Consider the following 19,493-nt stretch of genomic DNA (forward strand, 5'->3'; position numbering starts at 1 on the left):
CTTTAGAGAATAGTACTGAGGATGTGTAAACACAACACAGACTGTGGACTCTCATTAATGTTACATCAAAACTATATTAAATAAAATGATGTTATCTGAAGATCTGCTGTATTTAATCATGTAACCAATAATTGCTACTTTCCCCACAAATGAGTTATATTCTTGCTGATATAATTACTTTTATTTTAAATCTGGACTATTGGCTCATATTATAAATTCCAGGATACATTTTTTTAAAGATACAGCTTCGGTTCACTGTTTAACAATAATGACAACAACAAATATTTCTTGATTACTTGCCAATGGTTAAAATAAAGCAATTAGATTTCTTTGGTATTGTTACATTAGTTAAACTCTTATTTCCTTTTCTCAAAAATTTCATTATTGGAATTGGGGAATGATAAAGTATTCTTTTATTCAACAAAATATTTTTGTAGCACTGATTGAGTAAAAGCGAACTTTAACCTAACATCATTTGAAATAATAAATATAATGCTAATAAAGCCATTCTTTTAAAAATCATTTATTGAGTCTAGTTTGTAAAAGGTGTTAGACAAAGAATCTCAATTTAAGATGGATCAAATTAAATTCCTATAAACAAATAGATCAGAGACAGAGAAAGAAGTAGAGATGGAAAATCATGTTACACAGGTGTTCGTGGATAAAATATCTACAGCAGTACTAAATAAAATATTCTACATTTTCCTCCATGATTCTTGTTGAAAATAGTAGGAATAAGTAAGTTAAGAAATTATGTGAGGAGTCACAGATATTTAATTCTGAAGCTAAATTTTTTAGTCAAAGCAGGGATTTGCGAGAGAGTCAAGAATTGTGTGTGTAGGGATTTGCGAGAGAGTCAAGAATTGTGTGCATATATATGTATGTGTTTAGGTGTCTGGGTGACGTGATCCTTCTTAGAAAAATAGGAAATTAGGTTTTAGATGAGAAAGTAGACTGGGACATAATTACTGATAGTGTGAATTATCTAGAATCTTTAATTATTGCGAAAGGGGTCCATAATCGTTTGATAAATTAGTCACACTTAACCATAGTAATGATAATTAATGCAGAGCCGGAGAGGCAATGGCTCAGGACACATTATAAATTTAATGCCTAGTCCAGGTGCAACTAGGCGCGGTGGTTCACAGCTGTAATCCCAGCACTTTGGGAGGCCTGGGAGAGTGGATCACCTGAGGTGAGGAGTTTGAGACCAGCCTGACCAACATAGAGAAACCCTTGTCTCTACTAAAAATACAAAATTAGCCAGGCGTGGTGGTGCATGCCTGTTATCCCAGCTACTTGGGAGGCTGAGGGAGGAGAATTCCTTGATCCCAGGAGGCAGAGGTTGCGGTGAGCTGAGATTGCACCATTGCACTCCAGCCTGGGCAACAAGAGTGAAATTCCATCTAAAAAAATAAATAAATAATTCCCAGATATCCTTGATTTCAGGGTTTGGGATAAATATTTGGTATAGGGTGGAGTTTAGCCTCCCGATGAACTTGAGTCCATTACTCTGAAGATTTTTCTGATGCAGAAAGAAAGATTTAAGCAGATTTACATTTAAAATTTGTGACTAAATATGTATTTGCATTGAATAAATACATATTCTTTGGTCTTATTCAGCAAATTGAGAAAGTGCTGTTAGAAAGAGAAAAGTTTAAAGATTAATATAAATGTATTAAAATGATATCTAAAAAGCCTTCTCTTTTTAAGAGCAGGCCTCATACATGCCAAGTAAGAATTAAGTTATGGTTCATAACATTTGTGCTTCATGATTATAATTTTTAGAGTGCCAAAAGGCTATTAGAAATAGTTAAGGATAAACAATTGTCTGGAATATATTCTATGCCAGATATTGAGCTAAGCACTTTATGTATTATCCTAATTCATTTACAGAGCAACTCAGAGATATGTACATTTAATATCCACATTGTTGCAGACATGAAAATTGAATTCGAGAAGGTTATTAACTCACCAGTACCACAGTTATTTTGACAGCAATAAGACTCTCTTCTTGAGGTTCCAATCTTCAGATATAAATGCAGAGTCAAATTGCAGATGTGATATTAATACCGTAATAGGTAGTTTATGGAAAGACGTTAAACACGGTCAAAATTTCTTTCACAGATCTTACACTAGGAGGCGAGATCTATTTCTTTGCCCATTGAGTCTGGCATATCATAACTTGCTTTGGCCAATAATGATGCACAAGTGATGGCCGAATTTTAGTCGAGGTTTCAAAAACATTTGCCACTTTACCTTATGCCCACTTGCAACACCGCTCTATGTCCGCTTTGTTGTGAAGAAGCCCAGGAAAAAAAGATCTCATAGGAAGAGAAAGCCAGTCACCCAACTTAGTCCAACTAAGGTTTACCCCCAACCTAACCACCAGCTGCATGCAGCCAAATGAAGACCTCCCGGTGAAAGCAGCAGAGGAACTACCCCACCAACTTCAGAATCATGAGAAATAATACATCATTATAGAGTCCAAAGTTTGTGGCGGTTTGTAAACAGCTATTGATAACTGAAATGACCACATTTAAAAGAGAGGTTTTAATAAAATAGCAATGAAAGCTATATGTGTTTTTAAAAGAAACAAGCTTACATTTTGTAATTTCTCTTTATTTTCCATATAGATTCATTTTTTTAATTTTTGAGAAGTAACTACTTCTCAAAGGTGATTGAGGGAGTTTATGAAGCACATGAGGTATTTTATTTCATCTTTAATTCCATAGTAACCCAGTGTATGAGATTATTAAATCTTAAATATCAGTAATTCGTCATTTTCCTCCTAGAAGACTAAGTATGTGGGAGTTTGAAAATGATAGGCTAAAATATATGTATATGTGTACACACGTATTTATATGCCATTTGAAGAAACAAATGGAAACTTTTTGCAACAAACTATTATCAAGATTCAAGGGAAAATGTAGAAAAATATTCTACATGTAAAAAATTTTAAGTGTTTGAGTCCTATAGTCTTCCAATCTTTTTAAAATGATACCTGATAAACTAGTTCTAATAAAAATCTTTAAAGAATCTCTATTTGAGATTATGCCAAATTCTGAATATTTTTAGCTAGAGTTATATAAAAATAGTAATTTACTCATGATGTTTGAAAAGCAAAAAAAAAAATAAAGAAATGTTATTTATATGAATGAGATAAAGACAGTATCAGAAAATTGTGTCATCATTTATTGCATAATTACAGGCTGCATTATGTTTTATTCACTATTTACTTATATGGCACGAGCTTAAAAAATGTTAAATAATGAAAATCTTTAAAATGAGTTAAAATGCGTTTCATGGCCAAAAGTAATTATTTAGAGTACTTATAAAAAGATTGTATTTACTAACATATTAAAATATCACTTGTGTGTCTTTTTGGATATCAAATGTGATTAGCATACATTGTAAAATGATTACTTGCCAGATCTCCTAAAATGAAACTGTTTTGAAAGTGTTGAAATTTGTATTTCTTCAGTGAATTGATTAAAATATTGAACAATGCTTGAATTACTCAGATTATTAAAATGATGTCTATTATTGTGTTTTGAAATTAGCATACAAGAAGAATTTCTTTGTAATGACAAATATTTAAAATATATTTACTTAATTAAATCATACTAATGAGCTAACATCTAATGTACTTGCTGTAATCTTACTAAGCAATAAATCTGTTATGTAATCTCTTTTAAAGATAAGCTATTTTAATATGGTAAATTATTTGCTTTATATTTATATTACTGCCAATTTATATGTGTGTGTATATGTATATATATATATTTAAGTTACCTATATTAGAAAAAATATACAAATTATCTTTTTCTCTATATATGTGCATATATAAATTGCCTTTTTGAGTGTTAGGAGATGATACATTTAAAATGTACATACTAAAAGTACATGATGATACAGGGTTATTGCAGTAAGTTGTATGAAGTTAACCAGTTGTACATAAAATTCAAACTGTTTTGTTAGCCATTTTTCAAGTTAAGTTGTTGGTACATTATCTGACATTTTTGTATTAGTTTATTTATTTTACCAGTACACCTACAAATATAAAAGTTTGACTGCTTTTATTATTTTGACTAAGCCAGAGCAGCAACTTTTTGTAGAGTATGAAACCAGTTATTCTAAATATTAGAACTCTCAATAATTTAAGCACAAATCTATTTTAAATACTTAAGTGAAATACACGTGAAGTAGTACTGACCTAGTTTTTAGTACAAGGTAACTGAACTGAACTATGGAATATGCCAATTGTTCAGTTCTTAACATGAAATGGGAGAAGGATCCTAAATTGAAGTAAAAGAAACAATTATAGATCAGAAAAGGAGCAGAAGGACTAAAGATTGCAGTATGAAGAAGGTGGGTTTAATGTTAAATCTATTAATATTTGTAAAGCCATTCAAATATTCCTGGTACATATGAAGCAACATATCTATCTATCTATCTATCTATCTATCTATCTATCTGTCTATATGCATGTATCAACATATCTATATTAAATAAATTAATACTAGAAGAATGAATAGAATTATTGTAAAATAAAATAATTAAGAAAGCTATTCTTGCTGTTAGGTGTAGTGTAGATTAAACAGAAAATGTAAGCATAGGGACAATTGTATAATCAATTCATGAGGTAATAGGGATATATTCAATCAAATACCTCTTATTATAAAAATTTAACCTAAAAGATTAGGTACAATTGTTTAGAACCCACTAATCTAACACAGTGATTTTATTTTAAATGTATTGAGACAATTCTATATAAATGATGGTTTGATTAAAGAATAAATTTTGATAATGTTAAATATAATTCACATGTTTGCAGTGGTGTTAATAGCTGTAGAATTCAGAAGACAGGGGACAACCTGCTTATTGAAGGTAAGCTAAATTATAATTCACCAACTAGAAAAACTCATGCAAACTATTATAATTGTACTGATACTTGAAAATTTTGTTTTATGATTTTGAATCACATAGCAGGAAGCACAGATGGAGGAATGATAACATGAAAATTTCCACTTGAAATAGATTAAATTCAACAATCATATTGGATTTCTAATGTATATAAGCACACTCTTTACAACCGGTAGAGGCATCCTGCTTGCCTCTTAGTGATAAATGCTCTGATTTTGTGTGTCATTGCATCTCATTTCATATGTTGGCAGGATGTAATAATTTCATAATAAATGAAAACATATTTAAGCACATAGTTGGATGCAAACAGCAATTGGTAATCTTCCATATTTATTTCATTTCATTCCATTTATAGTTGCACTTGTAATCAAGAAGAGAGTAAACTAATGATGCTTGGGCCAATATACCAGCATAACCTCAAAAATACTGGAAAAATCTAATCAAATGAAAATTTTGTTCAAATGTTAGTGTTTCAAGCAAAACATTATTTTTATATTTAAAATATTTTTAGTTGGTAAATTAGAGCAAAATCTATTTAAAATATTAAGTCAAAAGTGAATTTAACCAAAACATAAATCTGAAGCAAATGTTATTATGAATAACTTTCAGCCTAACTACTCTTTGAAATATGCTTCTAGCTGCATATAACAAATATGGTAATATAGAGGATAGAAAACCATTCAACATTTCTCTAAGATACAAACTTATTATGGAAATAGAATGTCATAAAACAAGCCGCTTAAGTCAGTATAAATTATGAATCCTAAATATTGACCTAAATTGCAGTTCTTATGTTTTGTTAGAGGCTATGTTCTGTCTTCCTGAAATGTATTGCTTCTACTGCTTTTGTACATAGAAGCAATTTGAATAAAAACACATTGTGCTTAATTGAGCAGCTAATTATATGAAAATGGCTGTCAGTCAAGCAGTAGTAATTGGCTATTTTCAAAATAAACAATGGTTTAGCGAATTCGACTTTTTTCTCACTACAGTCTCTGTGTACACAATTCTATAATTGCTGTTTTTGATATATGTTCAAAATGGAATCCCTATATCCTATGAATGTGAAAATAAGGGCTCCATTTGCTTTTTACTGAATTATAGTCAATGAATAGTAAAATGCTTTCCAAATAAAATATTTTAGCTCAAAATAGATATTTTTAAAGATATATCCATTTTGTGCCAAATACTTGATATTGTCAATCTTTATTTTCTAAGATTTTGCTCCTGTAAATAGAGGTTCTGTCTCTACACCTGGCATTAAATCGCTCATATGTGATTCTAAAATGCAAGGACTTTGAACTCTCTGCAAAATAGCACAAGGCTCTTCGTGACCTACTCTTGTCTATTCTTCAGCATCATGTTTTATCAGTCTTCCATATGTACCAAAGATAGTGATTTAAAGTTTAAGTGGAATGCTTATATATTAATAATAAATAGAATACCAATTTTACTTCCTTAAATGCATAATATTATCTTATGCCTTAATATTTTGGATATGCATGTCCTCTGTCTAAAATGCCTCCCTCTGATACAGGTATTAAAACATGCTTCCTAAATTTTATGACAGTGGTGAACTCCTACAGCAATAGAGGCCATAGTGTAGCTGTGATGGTTAATACTGAGTGTCAACTTGATTTGATTGAAGGATACAAAGTATTGATCCTGGGTGTGTCTGCGAGGGTGTTGCCAAAGGAGATGAACATTTCAGTCAGTGGGCTTGGAAAGGCAGACCCACCCTTAATATGGATGGGCACAATCTAATTAGCTCCCAGCATGGCCAGAATATAAGCAGACAGAAAAATACAAAAAGGGAGACGGGCCTAGCCTCCCAGCCTACATCTTTGTCCTGTGCTGAATGCCTTCTGCCCTCGAACATCAGACTCCATGTTCTTCAGTTTTGGAACTCAGACTGGTTCTCCTTGCACTTTAGCCTGCAGATGGCCTATTGTGGCACCTTGTGATCATGTGAGTTACTACTTAAAAAAACTCCCCTTTATATAGACATACCATTAGTTCTGTCCCTCTAGAGAACCCTGACTAATACAGAGTTTGGTACCATGAGTGGTTGTAGAGGAACAGAATATTAAAGATGAAGATTTTTCATTGGTTTGGGGGTTTCTGGAGTTGGTTGCTTAATAGGATTAGAACCCAAAATGGTGAGAACTCTACTTCTAATAGTATGGAGAAGATTGATAGTCCTTGGCATAAACTGTTTAGAGATTTATGCAAAATAAATGCATTTGACACTCCTGATTCATCGCTCATGAGAGGCAAGGGGTTTAGTGACTCTATATATAATACCTTTGACCATATGTGGAGAATGAAGGAACATAATAAAGCTGGCTGGTTGTTCCTAAGTTCAGTGGACAAAGTGATGAAAGAAGATGAGGAATTCAGAGATTCTATCCACTGGCTTTAGAAGCAGATACTAACCCTCAAATCTGCTAAGACTGCCCCGAGTGAGTGTTACCTCCTGTAAAGAAAGAGTTGAAATTGTGGAAAAGCAGACATAAGCTCTTATCATGCTAGTGGCTGATCTGCAGTGAAAGGTGCATGCACAGCCTTGCCAGGTGTCTACTGTTAAAGTGAGGGCATTGATTGGAAAAGAATGGGACCTTGTAACTTGAAATGAGAACATGTGGGAGGACCCTGATAAAGCTTGGGATGCTGAGTTTGTAAACGCTGATGAACCTTTTTTGCCAGAAGAAGCACCTTCCCAATTCTCAGTAGTGGCAACATCCCCTCCCTGACCCATGCTGCCATCAGTCTTTCCACCTTTGTCTGAGGAGATAAGCCCTGTGCTGCCTGAGGCAACAGTGATGGCCTCTCCTGAGGCAATTGCCAGGCAAGATGATGTTGAGTCTCCTCAGGAGCAACCCCCAAAACCCCTTTTGCTTCTAGACCTATAATCTGACTAAAGTCCCAGCAGGCCCCTAGAGATGAGGTTGAGAGTGTGGCCCATGAGAAGGTGCACTACACTAGAAAAGAACTGCTTGAGTTCTGTAATTTATATAAACAGAAATCTGGAGAACAGGAATGGGAATGAATATTAAGGGTGTGGGATAATGGTGAAAAGAACATAGAGTTGGATCAGGCTGAATTTATTGATTTGGGCCCATGAAGTAGGGACCCTGTTTTAATATTGCAACTTGGGGAGTTAAAAAATGTTCTAATAGTTTATTTGCTTGGTCTGCTGAAATATGGATTAAAAGATGGCCCACTGAGAAAGCTGGAAATGCCTGATCTTAAGAGTTGGGATGGTGGAGTGGATTGGTCACTTTAGACCTACTCATCCCAGCTGGGAGGATCCATAAGATATACCATTGACAAATACCTTACTAAATAATTTGTGAGGGCAGCACCTGCATCTTTGAAAAGCCCTGTAATTGCTCTTCTCTGCATGTCAGATCTAACAGGGGGAACCACAGTCACTCAACTATGAAATTTAAATACAACAGGAATAGTAGGATCCTGACGTGGCAGGGACCAAATGGTGGCACTCAACCATCAAAGGCTGTAGGGGTTCAGTCAGGATGGTGGGGAAAATTATAAAATAAAACAGTCCATCTTGGAAGGCCCAAAGTTTTTGCATAGCTTCAGATAGTTTGGCTGAAGGCAGCTCAAATCTCTTTAAGCTATAGCAAGGGTAATTAACATAGGAATGTGGAGAAGTCTATCTAAATAGCTTGTTTACTCATGTGGTTCTAAAACCTTTGATCATTTGCAGGCAGTATGGTAGTAAGGTGCTCTCGGGACAGGGGGAGGGGAAGGAGATCAGGTTGATTACCCTCTAATGGTGTTTACTTGAGACTTTTGTCACCTAATGTGTGCTGAATAAATGCCAGGAGGTCCAGCGAGTTGGGGTGGGGCCACGGCTGACAGCACTCTCCTTAAAGTCTGTAAGCTGCCCGGACCCTCAGCCTGACTAACAAGCAGAATATCTTTGTCCATGTACATTACTCATCTGTTGTTTGAGTCAGGGTCTTCCCTCAGCCCTTCTATCTCTGGGCCAAAATAGCAAAGAGGAAACAGAGAATTTGCCTAAGCCCCCTCCTCCAAAAGATAAGAAAAAGGACAAGAGATACTGTAGAGCTATGAGACCCTGTCTTAGGCAAGCAGCATTAGAAGGTGAGCTCTTAGCCTTAGAAGGGTAATTCAAGAGCAGCAAGGCAATCAGGTATACAAACTCATCTCTCTTAATGCTTATAAAAAGGTAAGAAAAAGTATTAGAGGCCGGAGCCGCATGAGTGAGCAGTAGGCAAAAGGGAAAGCTTGGCAGTAAGTAGCTCACAAACCCAGAGCCAGCAAATTCTCCCAAGATTTCAGCCTGCAAGTCAGCGCTACTGATGGGAACCCAAGCCCAGCACGCTGGAGCTGGCCTGCTAGGGAGGGGCAGGAGGCACATGCAAGAAAGTCTGCCTGGCCAGCAGCAGCTGCCTGACGGTGGCAGGAGGGAGTGGCACACACAGAAAAAGTGGCACAGAAAGAAGCAGCGCAGACAAGAAGTGGCAGCGCCTAAGCAAGTGCAAAGCCACCGCCGCCATGGGCCCACCTGCTCAGCTCTCCAGCTCCACAGGCGGCCCACAGCAAAACTTCGTGTGTTCCTTGCATACAAGCAACACCCCAGATTATAATTCTCTGCTAAGATTTAAGTAAAATTTAAGAATTTGAAAGACCTTTTTCTAATAATAGCCACTGTTATCTCTCTCTTACCCCTAAAAACAGTAACCTCTAAAGGGAGAGAGATTACAACAAGTCCATGAGTTAGTTAAGGAGCAGTTAAAAGCTGGTAAACATGGAAAGGTGGCAGCCTGGGGGAGACCACATAATTCAATCACTCGATATGCATTTACTAGCACTCAGAGAGCTGAGATTAGGGCTATGATACTGGCCTTGGAAACTTTTTCCACTCAGCCCATCAATATAGTCAGCGATCCTGCTTACTCTGTTTATTTATTGCAGAACCTTGAAACAGCCTTAATTAAGTCCACTCTCCAGCACCACCCTGTGTGCTCTTTTTCTTCGACTTCAGCAATTGCTAGATAAATGTACACATCCTATTTTTATCACACACATTCAAGCCCACAGCTGTCTGCCTGGTCCGTTGGCTAACGGCAATGAACAAGCAGACCTACAAGTTATGATATCACTGCTTGACCAAGCCACCAAATCACATCAATTTTTCCACCAAAGTTGGAGAAACTTAACAATTTCAACTTACCCAGAGGCTGGCTAAACAAATTATCCTACAATGCCCAGATTGCCAGCTCACTGTTATGTCCCCTCCATCCACAGATGTTAACCCTAGAGGATTAGAACCTAATCAGTTATGGCAAACAGATGTTAAACACATCCCTGAATTTGGAAAACTTCAGATTGTAGGGGTTCACTCAGGATGGTGGGGAAAATTATAAAATAAAACACAGTCCTTCTTGGAAGGCCCAAAGTTTTTTGCGTAGCTTCATATAGTTTGGCTGAAGGCAGCCCAATTCTCTTTAAGCTATAGCAAGGGTAATTAACATAGGAATGTAGAGAAGTCTATCTAAATAGCTTGTTTACTCATGTAGTTCTAAAACCTTTGATCATTTGCAGGCAGTATGGTAGTATGGTGCTCTCAGGAGGGGAAGATATGCACATGTATCCGTTGATACCAATGCTCATCTAATTAGTGCACATGCCCTTCCTGCAGAGTCCACTTGATATGTCATTAAACATCTTCTTTTAACTTTTGCATTTATGGGGTGGCCCACAAAAATTAAAACTGATAAGGGTCCAGCTTATGCCAGGTCACAATTTCAACAATTTTATCACGTGAAGAGCATCCAGCATTCCACAGGCATCCCATATAACCCCCAAGGACAAGCCATAGTAGAACATGCCCTCTCCACCCTTAAAAATATGCTCAAAAAACAGAAAATGGGGAGTATGGACAACCCTATCGGCACAAGCCTTATTTACCCTTTTCTAAATTTAGATGATGAATTTCAATCAGTTGTAGAAAAGCACTTTGCTAAAATCTCTCGATGCATAAAACCTGCAGTTTTATGGAAAGATGTAAACAGTAAGGAATGATGTGGTCCAAATGAATTGTTAACATGGGGAAGAGGGTATGCTTGTGTCCACACCCCCTCAGGTCCTCTTTGGATTCCAGCATGATGTATTAAACCATATCATGGCATGGCTAGGACCCAACTCAGTACTGGAGATGAGGGAATTGACCCTACGGGACCTGCAGCCCTGGATGATGCGGTTTCTGTAGATGACACAAGCCCCAGACGTTACTAGGGAGATGCTGGAGAGGACAACTCAAGAGGCTGAACAAATCCTGCTCTGGACACAAACACCATTCACCCCAGATAATTTGCTTCTTGCTATGCTTTCTGTTGTACATTGCAACTCACGTAGGGTATTGATCCTTTTTATGCTCTTGCTTTGTCTGCAACCTGTACCTGCTACACTCTATTGGGCTCATATCTTAGACCCATCTTTCTTTTACCCTGTCACCTGGGCAGACACTCCCTTCCCAGCCTATAATAATGTAACTGCTTGGCTAGGAGGGATAGATTTACCCCCAGTGTGGTCCTTCAATAATGACACACATTGGACTAAGGTGCCAGATAACACTACATATCACTACACTATCCTCCTACTGTGTGTAAGTTATAAAGTTTCTAACCTTTACTCTCTATCTGCCCAAATGTAATTATGGCTACATCATGGCAAAGGAAATGCCTTAACAGCCTTAGCTGCAGGTAGCCTCAAACCAGGTAATGCAATCAATGCCACTTTCCCAAACATTCCTTTCTGTGGTAAAGGACAAAGCCCAGAAAGTAATGGATTTCACTTTAGCTGGGAGGTTTGTCATGGGGGACAAGCCCGTAGCCTCCAGTTAGTCAATTATAACATCTTAGACTGGGGCCCCCATGGCCATTTGCAGGGTAGCCTTACTAATGTTCTCATCCATCATGACATCAATCACAGTTTTGTAGCCACACCCCATTCCCCTATGATTTTGGCCAAAGGGGGGATGGGATATCCCAGACCCCAAGTAAAGTCCATGCCACCCCAAGACACTTTATGGCGCCTGGGACATCTTGGCACCTCCTTTGACACCTGGCATGGGATGTATCATAGTTCCAGTAACAACTATAATATAACCTTTATTCATAGTCACATTGATCAGTGCCTGATTTGTACTACCCATCCATATGTTTTCCTTATGGGAATGGATATTTCTATATAACCCCAAAACATTGCATTTGTGACCTGGGTGCAGGGACAGGCTTGGTTTTCCTCATGTATCACTAATTAACAACATATCTAATCTAAATATTACTAGTGTCATGGTATAAAGGAGACAACCTGAGGCATTCCTACCAGTCAATTTGACATGTGATTGGAAAGGTTCTTCTGCCCTTGCCACCTTAGAACATGCCCTGTCCCAGGTCAGATACAAAAGATTCATATTTACACTTATGGCCTTAAAGCCTCAGCTATAGTCATCCTAGCAACTGCTAGAGTTGCTGTGGCATCTATTACTGAGTCAGTATAAACAGCTGCCTTTGTAGATAGATAATCTGGCCAAAAATGCATCTAATGAACTTCTCTTACAGCAGAGTATAGATCAAAAAATTCTTGCATGTCTGTGAGCCCTCAAGGCTGCTTTGGAATATGTGGAGGAGCGACAAGATGCACTGGCAGTCCTACAGCAATTAAACTGTGACTGGGAGCATAAACATATCTGTGTCACTTCTCTACCATGGAATCAATCTATACATAGTTGGGATGAGATGAAACAATACCTCTGGGAAACCTTTCATGATAATTTAACAGCAGACATAAAGCAACTTAAAACTAAAATTTTAGAATCTCTTCACACTATAGATTTACACACCCAACAAATAGCCATATGGAAGGGTGTGCAAGATCATCTTTCCTGGTTAGACCTCTGCTCCTGGGGATCACTCTGACTGGAAAAGAATGTTGCCAATTATACTCATGATTGTCTTAAGTTATTTGCTAATTCTAGGATGCAAAGCTGGAGTAAAAGCAATGACCACCACATCTGACAAACCTGTTGCTGCATACGTCTGCACTCTCCAATCAATCACTCTCCAATCAATAAGACCTGATGTAGAAAACAGAAAAGGGGGAGATCTAGGAGTTAAATCAGGATGGTGGGGAAAATTATAAAATAAAATACAAACCTTCTTGGAAGGCCAAAAAGTTTTTTGCATAGCTTCAGATAGTTTGGCTGAAGGCAGCCTAATTCTCTTTAAGCTATAGCGAGGGTAATTAACAAGAATGTAGAGAAGTCTTTCTAAATAGCTTGTTTACTCATGTGGTTCTAAAACTAACCTTTGATCATTTGCAGGCAGGATGGCACTCTGGTGGTGGGGAGGGGAAGGAGATCAGGTTGATTACCCTCTAATGGTATTTACTTGAGACTTTTGTCATCTAATGTTTGCTGAATAAATGCTGGGAGGGCCAGTAAGTTGGAGCTGCAGCTGACAGCATTCTCCTTTGAGTCTGTAAGTGGCCCAGAAACTCAGCCAGACTGATAAGCAGAATGTCTGTGTTGGTGTACGTTATTCATCCATCATTGAGTCAGTGTCTGCAGAACAGACCCCAGCAAAACAAGGTGGGAGGAGCTACCATAATGGACAGCAGAGGCAAAGCAGCAATCAGAATAGTCTGACTTGTGTAGAGCTCTGGCATTGGCTAATTAATCAAAGTGTTCCTAAAAGTGAAATTGATAGGAAGCTTACTGTATTCCTACTTAATTTATACAAGCAGAAAGCTTCTAGGTCAGATGAACAAAAGACTAATTTGAATTATAAAAACAGAGAATCATGGCCTCTCAATCAATTTCCAGACAGGAGCCAGTGTACAGACTCTGAACCCCTTGAATGAAGGGAAGGCTGGGTTCCCTTTAGGAAGGATCCCACTACACTACTGACAATTTATGCAGTGAATCTTTCTCCCGTCCTTCCCCAAGATCTCTGGCCTTTTAACACGGTGACTGTGCATTGGGGAAAGGGAAATGATCAGACATTTTGGGGACTACTGGACACTGCCTCTGAGCTGATGTTGATTCCAGGGGATCTAAAATGTCATTGTGGTTCTCCAGTTAAAGTAGGGGCTTACAGAAGTCAGGTAATTAATGGAGTTTTAGCTCAAGTCTGACTTACAGTTAGTCCAGTGGGTCCCAGACTCATCGTGTGGTCATTTCCCCAGAGTCAGAATACATAATTGGCATAGACATACTTAGCAGCTGGCAGAACCCCCACATTGGCTCCCTGACTGATAGAATGAGGACTAATATGGTGGGGAAAGCCAAATAGAAGTAATCAGAGCTGCCTCTACCTAGGAAAATAGTAAATCAAAAACAATATCGCATCTGTGGAAGATTTGCAGAGAGTAGTGCCACCATCAAGGACTTGAAAGACACAGCATTGGTGATTCCCGCCACATCCCCATGTAACTCTCCCATTTGATCTGTGCAGAAAACGGATGGATCTTGGAGAATGACAGTGGATTATTGTAATCTTATCCAAGTGATGGCTGCAATTGTGGCTGCTATACCAGATGTGGTTCATTGTTTGAGCAAATTAACGTATCTCCTGGTATCTGGTATGCAGCCATTGACTTGGCAAATGCCGTTTTCTCTATTCCAGTCCATAAGGCCCACCAGAAGCAATTTACCTTCAACTGGCAAGGCCAGCAATGTACCTTTACTGTCCTTCCTCAGGGGTATATCAACTCTCCAGCTTTGTGTCATAATCATATTTGGAGAGACCTTGATCACCTTTTGCTTCTGCAAGATATCTCACCGGTCCCTTACAATGATGACTTCATGCTGATTAGATCCAGTGAGAAAGAAATAGCAAACACAATAGACTTATTGGTGAGACCTTTACATGCCAGAGAATGGGAAATAAATACCATTAAAATTTAGGGACCTTCTACCTCAGTAAAATTTCTAGGAGTACAGTAGTGTGGGGCTTGTTGAGATATTCTTTCTAAGGTGAAGGGTAAGTTGCTGCATTTGGCACCTCCTACAACCAAGAAAGAGGCACAATGCCTAGTGGGCATATTTGAATTTTGGAGGCAACACATTCCTCATTTGGGCTTGTTACTCTGACACATTTATTGAGTAACCCAAAAGGCTGCCAGTTTTGACTGGGGTCGTGAACATGAGAAGATTCTACAATAAGTCCAGGCTGCTATGCAAGCTGCTCTGCCACTTGGGCCACAGACCCAGCAGATCCAATGGTGCTTGAAGTGTCAGTGGCAGATAGAGATGCTGTTTGGAGCCTTTGGCAGACATCTATAGGTGAATCGCAGCAGAGGCCTCTAGGATTTTGGAGCAAGGCCCTGCCATCTTCTGCATATAACTATTCTTTTGAGAGACAGCTCTTGGCCTGTTACTGGGCTTTGATAGAGACTGAATGTTTGACTACAGGTCATCAAATCACACCGTGACCTGAACTGCCTGTCATGAACTGGGTTCTTCCTGACCCATCTAGCCATAAAATGGGGTGTGCACAGCCCCATACCATCATCAAATGGAAGTGTTATGGTATATACGTGATTGGGCTAGAGCAAGTCCTGAAGCCACAAGTAAGTTACATGAGGAAGTGGCTCAAATTCCCATGGTTTCCACTCCTGCCACCCTGCCTTCTCTTCCCCGGCCTGCAACGATGACCTCATGAAGAGTTTCCCATGATCAACTGACAGAGGAAGAGAAGATTAGGGCTTTGTTCACAGATGGTTCTGCATGATATGTAGGCACCACTCAAGAGTGGATATCTGCAGCACTATAGCCAGTGTCTAGGACATCCCTGAAGGACAGCAGTGAAGGGCAATCTTCCCAGTGGGCAGAATTTTGAGCAGTGCACCTGGTTGTTCATTTTGCATGGAAAGAGAGATGGCCAGATGTGTGATTATATATTGATTCATGGGCTTTAGCCAATGGTTTGGCTGGATGATCAGGGACTTGGAAGAAGCATGATTGGAAAATTGGTGACAATGAAATTTGGGGAAGAGTTATGAGGATGGATCTAGCTGAGTGATCAAAAACTGTGAAGATATTTGTTTCCCATGTGAGTGCTCACCAACAGATGACCTCAGCAGAGGAGGATTTTAATAATCAAGTGGATAGGATGACCTGTTTTGTGGACACCACTCAGCCTCTTTCCCCAGCCACTGCTGTCATCGCCCAATGGGCCCATGAAAAAATGTCCATAGTGGCAGGGATGAGTGTCATGTATGGGATCAGCAACATGGACTTCCACTCACCAAGGCTGACCTGGCTATGGCCACTGCTGAGTGCCCAATCTGCCAGCAGCAGAGACCAAATCTGAGCCCTTGATATGGCACAATTCCTTGGAGTGCTCAGCCAGCTACCTGGTTATAGGTTGATTATATTGGACCTCTTCCATCATGGAAAGTGTAGAGGTTTGTCTTCACTGGAATAGACATTTACTCTGGATACGGGTTTGGCTATACTGCACGCAATGCTTGTACCATGACTACCATCCATGGACTCATAGAATGCCTTATCCACCATTATGGTCTTCCACACAGCATTGCCTCTAACCAAGACACTCACTTCACAGCTAAAGAAGTGTGGCAATGGCCTCGTGCTCATGGGATTCACTGGCTTTACCATTTTCCCCATCATTTGGAAGCAGTTGGATTGACAGAACAGTGGAATGGCCTTTTGAAGTCACAATTACAATGCCAACTATATGACAACACTTTGCAGGGCTGGGACAAAATTCTCTAAAAGGCTTTGTATGCTCTGAATCAGCATCCAATATATGGTACTGTTTCTCCCATAGCCAGGATTCATAGGTCCAGGAATCAAGGGGTGGAAATGGAAGTGGCACCATTCACCATCACCCCTAGTGATCCACTAGCAAAATTTTTGTTTTCTATTCCCCCAACATTATATTCTACTGGCCTAGAGGTCTTAGTTCCAGAGGGAGGAACACAGCCACCAGGAGACACAACACAACAATCCCATTAAACTGGAAGTTAAGATTGCCACCTGGACACTTTGGGCTTCTCCTACCTTTAAGTCAACAATCTAAGAAGGGAGTTACAGTGTTGGCTGGGGTGATTGATGTGGACTATCAAGATGAAATCAGTCTACTACTCCACAATGGAGGTAAGGAAGAGTATGCATGGAACACAGGAGATCCATTAGGACATCACTTAATATTATGATGCCCTTTGATTAAGGTCGATGGGAAACTACAACAGCCCAATCCAGGCAGAACTACAAATGACCGAGACCCTTCAAGAATGAAGGTTTGGGTCACTCCACCAGGAAAAAATCATGACCTGCTGAGGTGCTTGCTTAAGGCAAAGGGAATACAGAATATGTAGTAGAAGAAGGTAGTCATCAATACCAGCTACAACTACATGACCAGTTGCAGAAAGGAGGACTGTAGTTGTCATGAGTATTTCCTCCTTTTTTTGATAAAAACATGTTTATGCATGTATACACTTGTACTAGGAAAATATCTTCATTTTATTTCCTTTCTCCTTTGCCATGTGACATAAGATTTATTGACTTCACTTCAGCTTTCAAGTATTCTTAACTTTATTTAGTAGCATTTGGGTTGGGGACTGGTCTTCTCCAGTTTTATGAAGGATAGTTGTATTATGTTCGGTGTAATTATGACCTTATTATTGTCTTTATTTGAGAATTATCTATTATCTCAGGAAATGTGTATGGGTTCAAGTTGACAAGAGGTGGACTTGTGATGGTTAATATTGTTTACTTGATTGGATTGAAGGATATTAAGCATTGATCCTGGATGTATCTGTGTGTTGCCAAAGGAGATGAACATTTCAGTCAGTGGGCTTGGAAAGGCAGACCCACCCTTAATATGGGTGGGTGCAATCTAATCAGCTGCTAGCATGGCTAGAATATAAGCAGGCAGAAAAATGTGAAAAGGGAGACTGGCCTAGCCTCCCAGCCTTCATCTTTCTCCCGTGCTGGATGCTTCCTGCCCTCAAACATCGGACTCCAAATTCTTCGGTTTTTGAACTCGAACTGGATCTTCTTGCTCTTCAGCCTGCAGACAGCCTATTGTGGGACCTTGAGATTGTGTGAGTTAAAACTTAATAAACTTCCCTTTGCGTATATGTATGTATGCATATGCATATGTGTATATATACATATGCATATATATACACACATATGCATATGTGTGTTTATATATATATATATATAATATATATACATATATATATACACAATTAGTTCTGTCCCTCTAGAGAACCCTAATACAGTGGCAAATAACCACTACCAGACACAAGAGGGGCATGGTTACCAAAATGGAAAGCAGCCTTAGAAAGTCATAAGAACGGTTGCCGGGCATGGTGGCTCATGCCTGTAATCCTAGCATTTTGGGAGGCCAAGGCAGGCAGATTGCTTGAGTTCAGGAGTTTGAGACCAGCCTGGGCAACACAGTGAAACCCTGTAGTCCCAGCTACTCTGGAGGCTGAGGCAGAAGAATTACTTGAACCCGGGAAGCAGAGGTTGCAATGAGCCAAGATCATGCCACTGCACTCCAGCCTGGGTGACAGAGCGAGACTCCATCTCAAAAAAAAAAAAAAATGTCATAAGAATGGTTTGAAACAAATAGATATTTCTGGTAGTAGTCAATGTAACTTGGAAGTGTAGTAGATCAGCAACCTCCTGAGGCATTATTTGACTTACTTATGAGAAAAAAAATTTTATTTACCTATTGTGAATAGAAGTCTGAACTACCATAATTTTTATGTACGTTAGAACATACATAAAATTATCAAATACAATTAGTATAAACAAGATCAGTATTGAGCAGCATCTGATGGCACAGATAAATTTCATAAGAAAGTTAATTCATGAGCAAGTTAAATTCTTGAACAAGTTAATAATTCCATAGTCAACTCCTCCTACAGTTGTCCATCTTCCTAAATCCATCCTTCTAACATTAAGTTTCTTAAAACTCTTTGATGAGTGAATAAAAAACACAGCCATAGTTTACTGGTAGATTTAAACCCTGTGCTTGCATGAGTTAAATGTGAATGATGTGGCATTACAGCATTGCCCAGGGTGGATTGGAAACACTTTAGGGAAATAAATCTAGCCAGTGGACAGATATCTGTGAAATTCACTTAGTGGTTCCCTTTATCCAAAAAGAAAGATGGCAAGAGCTATGGCTGACCCATGGGAAGTAGCCAAAGGCGTTGAGGGAAATTCAGGGAAAAAATAAACTATAATTATTGATAAAGAGATCTGGGAATGGTATGTGTATAGACCCCTGAAAATGAGATACAATAGTCCAGATATTTGCGAATATGTGAATATTCATGGTTGCAACAAGGACAGCCACTGAACAGGAGTCTGCCATTAATTCAGTGGACCAGACAACCCATTCCCTAACCCTTACTCAATAAGCCTCACAAGGAATGGGGGCAAGAGCTAGGTGTGGTGGCACACACCTGTAGTCCCAGTTACTCAGGAGAAAATGAAAAAAATGAAAAGAACCAATGAGAGTAGG

The sequence above is a fragment of the Pongo pygmaeus genome, chromosome 3 (assembly GCF_028885625.2).
Source record: "Pongo pygmaeus isolate AG05252 chromosome 3, NHGRI_mPonPyg2-v2.0_pri, whole genome shotgun sequence".
Lineage (NCBI taxonomy): Eukaryota > Metazoa > Chordata > Mammalia > Primates > Hominidae > Pongo > Pongo pygmaeus.